The sequence below is a fragment of the Tupaia chinensis genome, unplaced genomic scaffold (assembly GCF_000334495.1).
Source record: "Tupaia chinensis unplaced genomic scaffold, TupChi_1.0 Scaffold000444_1, whole genome shotgun sequence".
Classification (NCBI taxonomy): Eukaryota; Metazoa; Chordata; class Mammalia; order Scandentia; family Tupaiidae; genus Tupaia; species Tupaia belangeri.
Window position 1 is genome coordinate 565765 of NW_006159949.1, and position 12586 is coordinate 578350.

The 12586-nt window shown below is 43.4% G+C and overlaps 1 long non-coding RNA gene across 1 annotated transcript in view; it reads right to left on the reverse strand.

Annotated features, from left to right (window-relative positions):
• Nucleotides 1–10674, reverse strand: part of LOC106735578 (uncharacterized) — a 72168-nt gene extending 61494 nt beyond the window's left edge. The window contains exon 1 of the long non-coding RNA XR_001370875.2: nt 10596–10674. This is a non-coding gene — a long non-coding RNA (uncharacterized LOC106735578). The remainder of the gene's footprint in view (nt 1–10595) is intronic.
• Nucleotides 10675–12586: the final 1912 nt, after the last annotated feature.

The window sequence follows — 12586 nt, forward strand, 5'->3', positions numbered from 1 at the left end:
CTGAGAGAGAATTGGCTTGCACACTGTGAGAGCTGTCAAGTTTGAAATCTCCAGGGCAGGCCAGCTGGCTGGAGATTCTGGCAGCAGTTAATGTTGCATCCTCGGGTATGAAGACAGTCTGGAAGCAGAATTGCTCCGTTAGGAAACTTCAGTCTTTTCCCTTAAGGCCTTCAGCTAATTGGAAGAAGGCTACCCACATTTGGGAGGAGGAATAATCTGCTTTACTCAAAGCCTGGTGATCTAAATGTTAATCATATCTTTAAAAATACCTTCACAGAAACATTTAAACTGATATTTGACCAAAAACTAAGTACCATAGCCTAGCAAGCTGATGCATAAAATTAACCATCACACGTTCTAGAAGACATGATTTGGAAAGCAAATTACTAGTTACTGATAATTCACTTAGTAGGAATAAAAGACGAGCCATATACACCCAAGGAAGAATACAGAATACTCATTTTGTTAGAAAATGCACAGCCTCTATAATAATTTAAGACATGCAATATAAATAATATCACAGAAACATCCTTATTAAATAATAAAAATTGAACACCCACACACACAACCTAGTGTTAGAGGGTCTGTGTGGAAACTGAAACTCATAATGGGAAGGACTCTGTCAGGAGACTGACCCTTTCAGTTATCATCTATAGCCAGAAAGACTAGAGCTATAAGGTTCTTGATCTCACATCTCAAAGATGCCACTGCCCTCTGGGATAGACCTGAAAGGTCTGGAAACTACCTCACAGCCTAGACCTTTATTTCATAGCTGAGGAAACAGACCTATGGGGAAGAAATTTGCTGCATCTCCTACTAGTCAGAAAAACTAGGGTCCAAGGCAGCATGCTGGCCTCCTAACCAGGCTATTGCCTCAAAAAATTACACAAAAGAGTTTCATTTTAAAATGGAATTTAAAATAGAATTCCATTTTAAAATAGAATTTTCACCCTTGGTGAACACTGGAATTGCTGAGGAGGCTTGAAAACTGTTGATGGCTAGGTCCCATTCTCTGAGGTTGTGATTTAATTGGTCCGGGGGTGTGGCTGGGAATTGTTAAGCTCCTCAAGTGATTACAATGTGCAATCAGGATGAAAGGGGGATGATCTCATGCTATCATGTTCAATATCCTGAGCAGTAACTAATTCTTTTTGCTCTTTCAATTTGAAGACCATTTCCTGATGGAAAATATAAAGTAAAATGGGATAAGGCAGAATCTCAGCCTTATTTTAATTGTTAACATGACTCCATCTTCTCTAAGCAGTATATTTCCTTCTACTGACTGTCAAAGCTCAGAATACAGCTTTAAAGGATTGTGCTTCTCTTCAGCATATCTCTTGATATTATTCTCTTGCCTCATTTAGGCCTAGGCCTCCTACACATATTTCTTTAGGGTCCATTCAACTCTAGGATACACTCTTGGGTTTTTGCTTCTCCCTTCATATTTATTTTACATGTTTTTGAAAAATCAGCTCTGCACACCACCAAGGGCTTACAGACATGTATAAGATAGAATTTCTCCTCTATGGAGTTCACATGAGGTAAGTGGGACAGTCAGGAAGGCCACTGCAACAGGGATGACACACACCCCAATTCAAGCATGTAAAGAAAAGCAGCATTAAATTTAGTGGGAAGGAAAAAAAGCCCAGGAATGCTTCCAGGAGGGGGCAGTACTTGACCTGGGAATGCAGAGTTGTCTAAGTAAGCATGGGTATAGAGAATTGTGGAAAGGTATTCTAGGCAAATGGGATGTAAGAAAAAAGCACAGAGATGTAACTGGCAAATGCTAGAAGTCAGAGATGGAAGGTTGCTGAGGCTGGGGAGGTGAGCAGGAGGAGACTTATTATGGGTTTATATATGCCCAACTTCTACAGATTTTACTTTAAGGGTAATGGGTTTTAAGAGGAAAGTGTCCCGACTGTGATTTTCAGGCCATGATATCAGTGTGATGGTTGAAGTAGAGAAGGATGAGACCAGAGGGAGGGGAGTCTGCTGCCTTCCATGTGAGAAATAGTCATGCATATGACAGGAGGAGTGGGAATGGAGAGACAGTCTTGAGGAGGGGATTCAACCAGGACTGGAGATCTCATTGGTATGGGCAGGCTCCAGCTGGTCTATTCATGGTCTTTGTGCAACCAGAAAAAGGCACCCCTGTGAGCAGATACACCTCTATGCAGTGGAACAAGGGCTGGATATGCCCACCTGTGCTGGGTAGCTGGATGAGGGAGGGAGAGAGAGGAGTTAAGGACAACATCTTGGTGTGTTAGACAAGAGAAAAGGATTTCTTCCCTTTGCTATTACAAATGTCAAAAAAGCAAGATACTTTTTATTATCCAATTCTTGCTTCCTTGACAAAATTACATTCTCTCTATTCAGAGATCAAATACTCAGTAAAGGCAAGGATAACTTATCAGGTTCTTTGATTTTAGCTGAATGAGTCTTCTGTGAATCTTCCTTATCACAGTTCCCATCTCCGCTCTGTCTAACCTTGGAGAGAGTTCTGATACCTGTTTGGGGAAAACATTATCCATACACAGGCTGACTAGATATAGAACAAGTAGACATTAAGAAATTTCATGGGCTGGCCTCTTAATACAGTGGTTAAGTGCTATGCAGAGGAAGTCAGATCCCATATGGCTGGATCGTGTGAGTCCTGCCCCTGGCAACTTACATGGGACAGAGAACTGAAGGAAAAGGATTTTGGTATAACCAGGATGTGTTGTTTCTCTCTCTTTTACATATATGCACTCTCTAGCATAATAAAAGGAAAAAGAAAATGGGAGGGGGAGGAGCCAGTGGTGCATTAAAGTGGCTGAATCCCAAATAGCCAATTGCATGATTCAAGTGCTGGACCCAGTGGCTTGAGAAACATACTAGGTGCATGTGCATGCATGCCCAAAATCCCAAAAGGAGAAATTGAGAAGGGACTGTAGCATGACCACCCCCCATGGGGGGTGATTTCTCACTTTCTCTCTCTTGCTCTCGCTCTTGCTCTCACTTTCCCTCTTGCAAGTACATGCACACTCTAGAAAATTAAAAGAAAACATTCTTTAAAAAAAAAAAAAAGAAGTTTTACAAGTCAGAACTTTGTATTCTATCCAAAATGAAAATAGATGCTCAAAAAAATACATACTGTTCTGTCCAAAAAGCTGACTTAAACGTCATCCCATATTATCTTAACTTGGGACATGTCGACCCTGTCTTCATAACCTCCTGGGCTCACTCATTAAATTTATTTGGCACCAATTTTGTGTAAGGCCCATTCTAGTTTCTACATGAGGGGAAAGATAAGCTCAGACCTTCACATCTAGCCCAAATTCCTGGCAGTAGGAAGCAAATCTCCCAACAAAGACATTGTGGTCAACCGTGTTTCCAACCTTTAGAGCTAGATCCCTGGGTCTGATGCCTGGCTTCTTCATATTTGCCTTTTTTTTTTTTAAAGACAAAGTCTCAACTATGGTCCCCAGGTTGGCTTTAAATTTGCCATCCTCCTGTCTCTATCTCCTAGTGTAGCTAGGACTATGGACACGCAAAAAGCAAGCTTGGCTTTGGAGTTCTCACTTTTCTTCTTCTTTTTTTTTTTTTTGGAGAGGTTTTCGCTATGGGGGTGTGCACTCGCCAGACAGAGAGAGACATAGAAGCAGAAAGCGAGAAATCACCCCCCAGGGGGAATGGTCACGCCGCAATCCCTTCTCCTCCATTCTCCTCTCGGGATCTTGGGCACGCACGCACACGCACCCGGCATGAGTTCTAAGCCACCAGGTCCAGGACACGAACCGCGGTCGACTACGTGGGAGTCCAGCGACATAGCCATTACGCTAACTGCTGGTTTCCTGGAGTTCTCACTTTGAAAAGTACTGAGGGATCAGCAGATGGCATAATGGTTATGTCACTGGACTCCCACATAGTTGACCACAATTTGAGTCCCAGACCTGGTGGCTTAAACCACACCAGGCACATGTGCGTGCGTGCCCAAAATCCCGAGAGGAGAATGGAGAAGGGACTGTGGTGTAGCCATCCTCCCTGGGGGGATAATTTCTTGCCTTCTGTCTCTCTCTCTGTCTCTGTCTATCAGGTGATCACATGCACCCTATAGAAAAAAAACTCTTTCTAAAAAATAAAATAAAAGTATTGAAACCCACTGGGTCTTAGTTTTTTCACATTTAAGATAGGGATAATGGTAAAGCCTGTTTTATAGGGTTGTTGTGAGGAATAAACTGAGTTAGTGCATGTAATTGAGTCACACAATACTCAGCAGATATTAAGTACTCAAGCATTATTAGTTATTCCTATTATTTGTTTTGTGTAATACTTCTTTTCAAGACTAGGAATCATACCTCCAGTTGGTAATAAGATGCCAATGACATCAAAAATATTCCATGATATATTGTACACTAAGTTTAAAAGAAAGTTACAAGCAGCAAGATCTTTCTCCCTCAGAGGACTGTAAGAATATGTAGCAAGGATCTTCAAAACATCCATGTAAAGTGTGTATCATGAAAAAATTATGCATAGATTTAAAATTTTTTTGCACAGAAATAAACTCACATTCTCATTCCACTTTTCCAGACTTTTTGAAGTCATATGAATGGCAGAGATTATTTCAGAGTTGTTTTATGCTCTCCTTTATGTTAAAAAGATAAAGTTTTTATTTGCCAGAGGGCATACTCACCAGAGAGAGGCAGGGGTGGGGGCTGTATGAGAAAGCACTTTCCCAGGGGTGATGGCCAGGCCACAATCCCTTCTCCATTTCTCCTTTGGGGATTTTGGGCACACATGCACACATGCCTAGATGCCCAATCTGCTAGGTCTGGGACTTGAACCACTCAGTCAACCATGTGGGATCCAGCCACCTGAGGCCTCATATCACCTACTATGTCGATTTTGTTTTGTTTGTTTTTAAAGTTTTTGTTTTTGTCATAGTCCATATATGCTTGCCAGAGAGGAGACAGAGAAAGGGAAAATAAGGGACCAGCAGTTGGCGAAATGGCTATGTCACTGGACTCCCCTGTAGTCGACCATGGTTCGAGTCCTGGACCTGGTAGCTTAAACTCTCACCGGGTACGTGTGCATGTGTGCCCAAGATCCCAAGAGGAGAATGGGGGAGAAGGGATTACAGCGTGGCCATCGCCCCTGGGGGCAGGGGTGGTGATTTCTCACTTTCTGTCTCTCTGTCTCTCTCTGTCTTTCTGGCAAGTGCACACGCCCTATAGCAAAAACCTCTTTTAAAAAAAAGGAAAATGAGGAATCACTCTCCTAGACGGGATGGCCATGTGACAATCCCTTCTCCTCCATTCTTCTCCTGGGATTTTGGAGACACACACACACACAAGCCCGGCGTGAGTTACAAGCTTCCAGGTCTGAGAGTTGAACTGCAGTCAGCTATTTAGGAGTCCAGCCCCTTAATCACTATGGTTTTTAAAAATTATTAAACCACGGGGCAGGCCTGTAACCCTGTACAACAGTGGTTAAACACTGCACAAGGAAGTTGGATTCCACATAGTGGACAGGTGCTCTAGCATTGGTATAGGCTTTATGCCAGTGGGCACATTTGTGCTCAGGATCCTCATGGGATGGAGGATTGGAGGAAAAAGGGTTGCAGCATGACCAGGCTCTATTGGGGTGTCTCTCTCATGCATCCATGTGCTTGCTACCCTTAAATATATGTACATATGTATTTTAAAGAGCAATAGTGAGAAAAAACTTGCTTGATCGGTGTTTCTTAGGTTAGAATATAAAATCATACAGGCAAAGGCAGTAACCTCTCAGAATTTAATGAATCTCCCTTTGTTTAGTATCCAGCTCTATTTAAGGTTGGCCCAAAGCCAAAGTAACAACTGGACCAAGCTTGTTTCTCATTCTGACCCTTCTTTCCATCCCTCCTCTCTCCCATTTCAGATGCCTAAGGGTCAAATCCTTCCTTCATTCAGCTGACATGTATGGAGAGTGTGCTAGAATCCAGACTTAGGCAGAGTGCCTCATGCCTGGTGCGGCCACTGCTGACCATCAGTTGTGACACAGTACAAAGAGCAGTTTTCCCTCCACTCTTAACTTCCCTTCTCCCTGGACCCACTCCTGCCGAGCTCACAGCTGCCTCTGCTCCACTTTGCTACAAATGACATAATCTGTATGTATCAGTTGAGTCCTGGCAGAAAACAGCCTTGTACTAAAAAGGCCTACATAATAATAATTGAATAAAGCGACTACTTGAAGAGATGCAGCAGGGTTCAGGAAACCAACCAGGCATGCTTACCTCAAGGAATAGAACAGCAAGAAACCCTAACTACCCCTATACCAAAAGGGGGAAGAAAATTATTGGAGATTACTGAAAATATTGTGATTATCACAGAGTGACACAGGCGTTGCTAGTTCCTGGCATCAAAGCAGAAAAAGAATGTGAAATACCCAGACTGCTCTATCCTCTTCTTCCTCTCTCATCTCCTGTCAGTGCCCATTTGGCTGAAACCATAAATCAGAGAGCACGAATGCATAAGTGATATAGTTCACCTAGCACTGTGTCTCCACAGTTTTATGGTGGATCCCAGTAAAATGTACACATTCTTAAGATCCCTCAGGAAGAATGGCATCAATTTCACAACTGTGTAGACCAGGGAAGGAGATGTTTTAGATCAGAGCACTTCAAATCAGGTCTTTTAAATATTAGGTCATTGGGAAAGTCATGACTCATTTTTCTATGTTTTTCTCTTTTGTTGGGGGGGGAGAGGTTTTTGCTATAGGGCGCTTGTGCTCGCCAGAGAGACAGAGAGAGACAGAGAGCCAAAAAGCAAAAAACCACCCTCCAGGGGGGTTGGCCACTCCACAATCCCTTCTCCTCCATTCTCTTCTCGGGATCTTGGGCATGCACGCACATGTGCCCAGCGTGAGTTTAAGCCACCAGGTCCAGGACTCGAACTGTAGTTGACTACATGGGAGTCCAGCGACATAGCCATTACGCTAACTGCTGGTCCCTATTTTTCTATGTTTTTCTATGCAAAAATGCATTGTGAATTTCCCAACGATCCAATAATTAATCCTTCCATTCTGCTCCTATGCATACTTGAAAAATACTCATCAGAAGGCTAATGAATGCTTTGAAACATCATGGTTTTTCCTTCTTTTACATTTTATTCTGGTTAAATTTGAATCAAATCTGGAGGGTGAGGGATGCTTTGTTGATCTGAGTACCTAGACTGTCTCTATAACATCTTCATTTTTTAAATTTTATAGTAGGCCTCAAAGACAGAGAAGAGAAGCACACGAAGATGCCCACAAGCAAGGCAGGTATGGTCATAAACACACCCATGCCTTAACTGAAGTGACTTTCTGCACTGCCCAACTCCCATGTCTCACCCAGGATTATGAAGCAGAGGGTGGAATGGGGAAGGGGGAGTAAGAGGAGAAGGTAGGAGGGGGCTACTGTATCAAGCTGAGTTAGGGAGGGATGTTGGCAGCAATGGGGACTAGCTTTTCCCCTCCTGACATGCCAGCTCCCGTAGGCAGTGTAAGCAGCTTCCAATTCATTAGTTTTTTTTTTTTTTTCTTTCCCTGGGTCACCTCCTTTGCTACTAGCAAGGTAACATCTTCGCTTTAGAATACTTCCGTGTCGGCTCCTACCATGTATGAACTACTTTACGGTTTACTTCCACACATAATCTCATTTAATGAATTACCTACCTTATATCAGTTGAGGAAACTGAGTCTCAGGAAAACAAATGAGTTGATAAACGTACATAACAGGCAGTTTCAAGACAGAGGTCAGAGCCCTTCGGTCTCTAGCCACATTTTCTCCCCTCACGCTAAAGGGTTCCTTCAAGAAGAAAGCTAGAAAAGGACTTAACAGTGGGCTGAGGTAGGTATATGGGAGGAAACTGTATATGGACGATGAAGTGCATCTGGGTAACGATTATCCGACTGTTCCCAAAGTGTCTCAGCCATGTGGAGTAGAGTGAGGGTTTGAGCTGGAAGGGAAAGCTGGTGAGTGTGGGCTGAGCCTGTGCCCTTGACCTCTGCTGGCCCACTCTAGGTCTTCTAACCGGCAGCAGCATCGGGGACTTTGTTCAAAATGCAAATTCTTGGGCTATCATCTAGATCTACCAGATTAGAAACTGCAGGAGTACAGGCAGGCTGAGAATCTAGATTTTAACAAGCCCTTCAGGAAATGCTGATACATGCCAAAGTTTGTGAGCCATTGTACTCCCCCAGAAAGGATGCAGGCCTGATGTCAGTATAAGGAACTAGGAAGTGGTTAATTATTTCTTTAGATCCAAAAGATGGTGCAGAAGGGTGATGAAAAATGTCCAAGCCATGGCAGCACTGCTTATAACAGCAAAAAACTGGAAGTCACTCAAAGGTCTGCCAAGAGAGCACTGGCCCCATGAATTATGTATCTGTGTAACTGAATACTCTGTAGTATAAAGAAAGAAAATTAGAGGGTTAGAAGACCTGGTATGGAAAAAAATCCAAACTACATTAAATAAAGAAAAAGCAAGATCTGTAACGGTTTAAATAAGATGTTAACTTTGTATATAAAAGGGGGAGAATTAAGACTATATATTTGTACTTACTTGTATCTACAAAAAATTCTGGATAGACAGGCAAGAGACTAAAAAGAGAAGTATCTGTGGATGGAGGAAGAGGGTGGATGGAGGCAAAAATGGGAGGTTAACTTTTTACTGCATTTCCTTTAAAACAAAATTGTCAAACCCTACAGTCATATTACCCATTTAGAAAAAGTAAAATATATGGCCCAATGGCCTAGTGGTTAAGGGAGCCAGATCCCACATGGTCAACAAAGATATAAAATGCCACCCTGAAGGCATTTTTAAAAAACATGCCTGCGGTGTATGTGTATGTGCCCCAAAATTCCATTAGGATGGAGAGAAGAAGGGATTGTGGCATGATCATGGCCCACTAACGAATGTTTGCGCTCACTCTCACACACTTTATCTTTCTGGCAAGCACATACAACCTCTGGCAATAAAATTTTTTAAAGGCGAAAATATTGGGTCATAGGAATAGTCATGGTACATCTTTTCATAGGAAAATATGCCATGACTTCTCCAACAACCCAATAAATAAAAATGTCTCTAGGTGCAATTCACAAGCAGCAGCATAAGAAGCTGTTTCCCATGGAGCTAGGATGATCAAGTATTTGATAGAGGACAAGTCTACCCTCCCTCCATACAGTGGGTCAACAGAGGTCAAGTGCACAGGCTTATTCTCCCCTCTAGCTCAACATCCCTCCCCAACCCCAAATGGCTAAGGCCTTTTGGTGGAGTTTGGGCTTGTGAACAGAATAGAGACCAGCAGTTCTGTCTTGCTTACACATTAAAATTATCTAGGAAACTTTTTTTTCTAAATTTTTACCACAAGATACTTGTGCTTGCTCAAGAGAGCAGAGAGAAACAGAGTGAGGGAAAGTAAGGAATGATCCCCTGGGGAGATGGTACACTATAATCCCTTCTCCTATATTTTTCTCGAGATCTTGGACATGTATGCATAGGTGCCCGGTGTGATTTTCAAGCCACCAGGTCCAGAGCTCAAACCACAGTCAGCAATGTGGGAGTACAACGCCTTAACAAGGCCACCTGCTGGCCCCCCCCATCTGGGGAACTTTTAAAAATAGCAATATCCAAGCCCTATTCCCAGACCATCCAAAAAAGAATCTCTGATGTGGTGCCTGGGCAATAGTATTTTTTGTTTTAATTTGCTATAGCACACATGTGCCTACCATAGAGACAGATAAAAGAAAAGGAAACCAAGAAAGCACAACACCCCCCCACCTCCCCAACACCACAGCATGGGGCATAGTCATGCCACAATCTCTTCTCTTCCATCTCTCTCTCTTTTCAGGATTCTAGGAATGCATGCATATATGCTCAGCATGTTTTTCAAGGCACTGGGTCTAGGACTTGAATTGCATGGCCGACCATATGAGATCCAGCCACCTTAACCACCAGGCCATGGGCTGGCCCCTGCATCAGCATTTTTAAAGCACCTCAAACATTGTTAAGAATTATTATTTTGGACCATCTGGCTCAGTCCCTTTATCCAGGAAGCAGGAGGAAGAAAAATGTGACATCCAGTAGTTTACAGGAAGCAGTAACACATCAGGTCACATATGTCAAAATCAAATAAAATGCAAACATTTTTTGTCTGGCATGTTTAGACATGTGATCAATTTGTTTTTCCCTCCTCGGCAGCCCAATCCTGAAACGAAGCCCTGACATCACCAAATCGCCTCTGACGAAGTCGGAGCAGCTGCTGAGGATAGATGACCATGATTTCAGCATGAGGCCTGGCTTCGGAGGTATGAGACATACATTCTTGGGGGCATCTTCTTTCCACATGTCCTTCTGTCTGTCCACAGGCAGGAAATCAAGTCAAAGGACCACACAGTCTTGCCTTCCCCTGATCAGACCTGCCTTAGCGGTGCTTGATGGACAAGGCGCCTAGACCACAGCACCTTCTGAACATGGGCCCTGCCCTGTCGGGCTCTGATGAACAATTCCAGGAGCCGCCTGTCTTGGTGTGTTTCTAACAGCAATACCTGAGGCTGAATGATTCGTAAAGAAACAGCAGTGTCTTTAACTCACAGTTCTGGTGGCTGGAAAGCTGAAAGACACAGGCAGACCGTCAACATGGCTGACGCGAGCAGACAGGACAGCAGCACGTGATGTGAGCACGCCAGGCAGCTTTCCCGCTCTAACTGGCTCTCGCGAGAACTAACCCCTTCTCCTGAGAGCTAGACCTCTCACGAGACCACATTAATCCAATCACAAGCCCAGTGCCTCTATGATCCCATCACAATGATCCACTCGCCACGCACTAGGACCAAATTGCAAAACATGGACTTTTAGGGGACAGAGCATTATCCAAGCCTTAACAGCACTTGTTTGTGGGCAGCCGGGCTAGGCCAGTCAGCTGTCCTTGGGCCACTGCTCCTGACAACGACGGTTCGGCATCAGTGAGGCCAACAACCAGCCGTGGGAAAGGCCGCGGGGAGATGGGACAGCTGCAACCTTCAGCTGCCTCTTTAAAATGCTCCAAAATAACAACCTTGGACTAAATTTTCTCTCATCTGGAAGCTGGCAGGCAGAACTCTGGCACATATCTAGGGGCAGATTGTGGTCTGTTGGTTTTAATTGCATGAAAATGTATTGAGAAAACAATAATTCAGTGTCGAAGAATGGCAAAGCCCTTTGAAGCTTCTTCTGCAGCTGCTGGGTTTCAGACTTCTTAGTGTCAGAGTTTTCATACTTCTGAGTTTATTTTCCTAGAAAAAGATACTTATTTTAGAAATCATTGTAATGCTGTTTATTTTGTCTTGTCACTTTTGTCCAAAGAATAAATAGGTCTAGAAGGGAGTCTGTATCCAGTCCATAGTCTGCTGCTATGGAATTGAAACTCACCTACTCACTCCATTATTTAAGTGCGTTTGATGCCTGCCTAACATCTTTTTTCTTTTCTTTCTCTTTTTTTTCTTTTTCTTTTTTTTTTTTTTTTGGAGAGGTGTTTGCTATAGGGCATGTGCACTTGCCAGGCAGAGAGAGACAGAAAGCTAGAAATCACCCCCCCCAGGGGGGATGGCCACGCCACAATCCCTTCTCCTCCATTCTCTTCTCAGGATCTTGGGCACACACACACAGGCGCCCGGTGTGTTTTAAGCCACTGGATCCGGGACGCGAACCGTGGTGGACTACATGGGAGTCCAGCAACATAGTCATTACACTAACTGCTGGTCCCCCTGCCTAACATCTTGAAAGCAGGGCTTAAAGGGAGCAGGAATTCCCTTCGTTATGCTTTCTTACTTTTGGTCAGCATTACATTTTTATGGCCCAGAAATGACAAGTCCATCCCAATGCTTCATGCTACCCCTGGAAGTAACTATCACATAGCAAAGATGAGGATTTGTTGGTTTGACAAAGGACCTGAACATTACTTCAGTTCTGGGTGCCTATTACCTAGCAATGCCTTTCTCATGGCCAGACAAAAGCCATTAGCTTCCCTGATGAAAGAGGATACAAAATCAAGGAGTAAATATAGAAAACACAGTGGGTGATCTCGTGCTAAGCAGCAGGTCAATTACTTCTTAGATCAAACGTATCTTTGACTTGGGTCTTCTCTATACCTTCAGGTGAGCATTTGTAACCAAATAATCAATTTTTTTTTTTTTGGAGAAATTTTTGCTATAGAGTATGTGTGCTTGCTGGAGACAAAGAGAGATAGAAAGCAAGAAATCATCCCCCAGGGGGATGGCCACACCTCAGTCCCTTCTTTTGCATTCTTCTGGGATTTGGAGCAAACACACACATACGCCTGGTATGAGTTTGAAGTCACGGGGTCTGGGATTCAAACCATGGTCAACTATGTGGGAGTCCAGCAATATAACCATTACACCATCTGCTGGTTCCAAAGAAGGTTAAATATTAACCCCTTCCCTTCAGAATCACTTGGATGATCAGGAAAAAAAAAATTTTTTTTTAACTTTTGCTGGAGTATTCCAGGGAACCAGCCCATGATTCCATCATTTTATCTCTAGTTTGACTTCAGGTTGGCATGTCCAAACCTTTAAATCTGACATGAC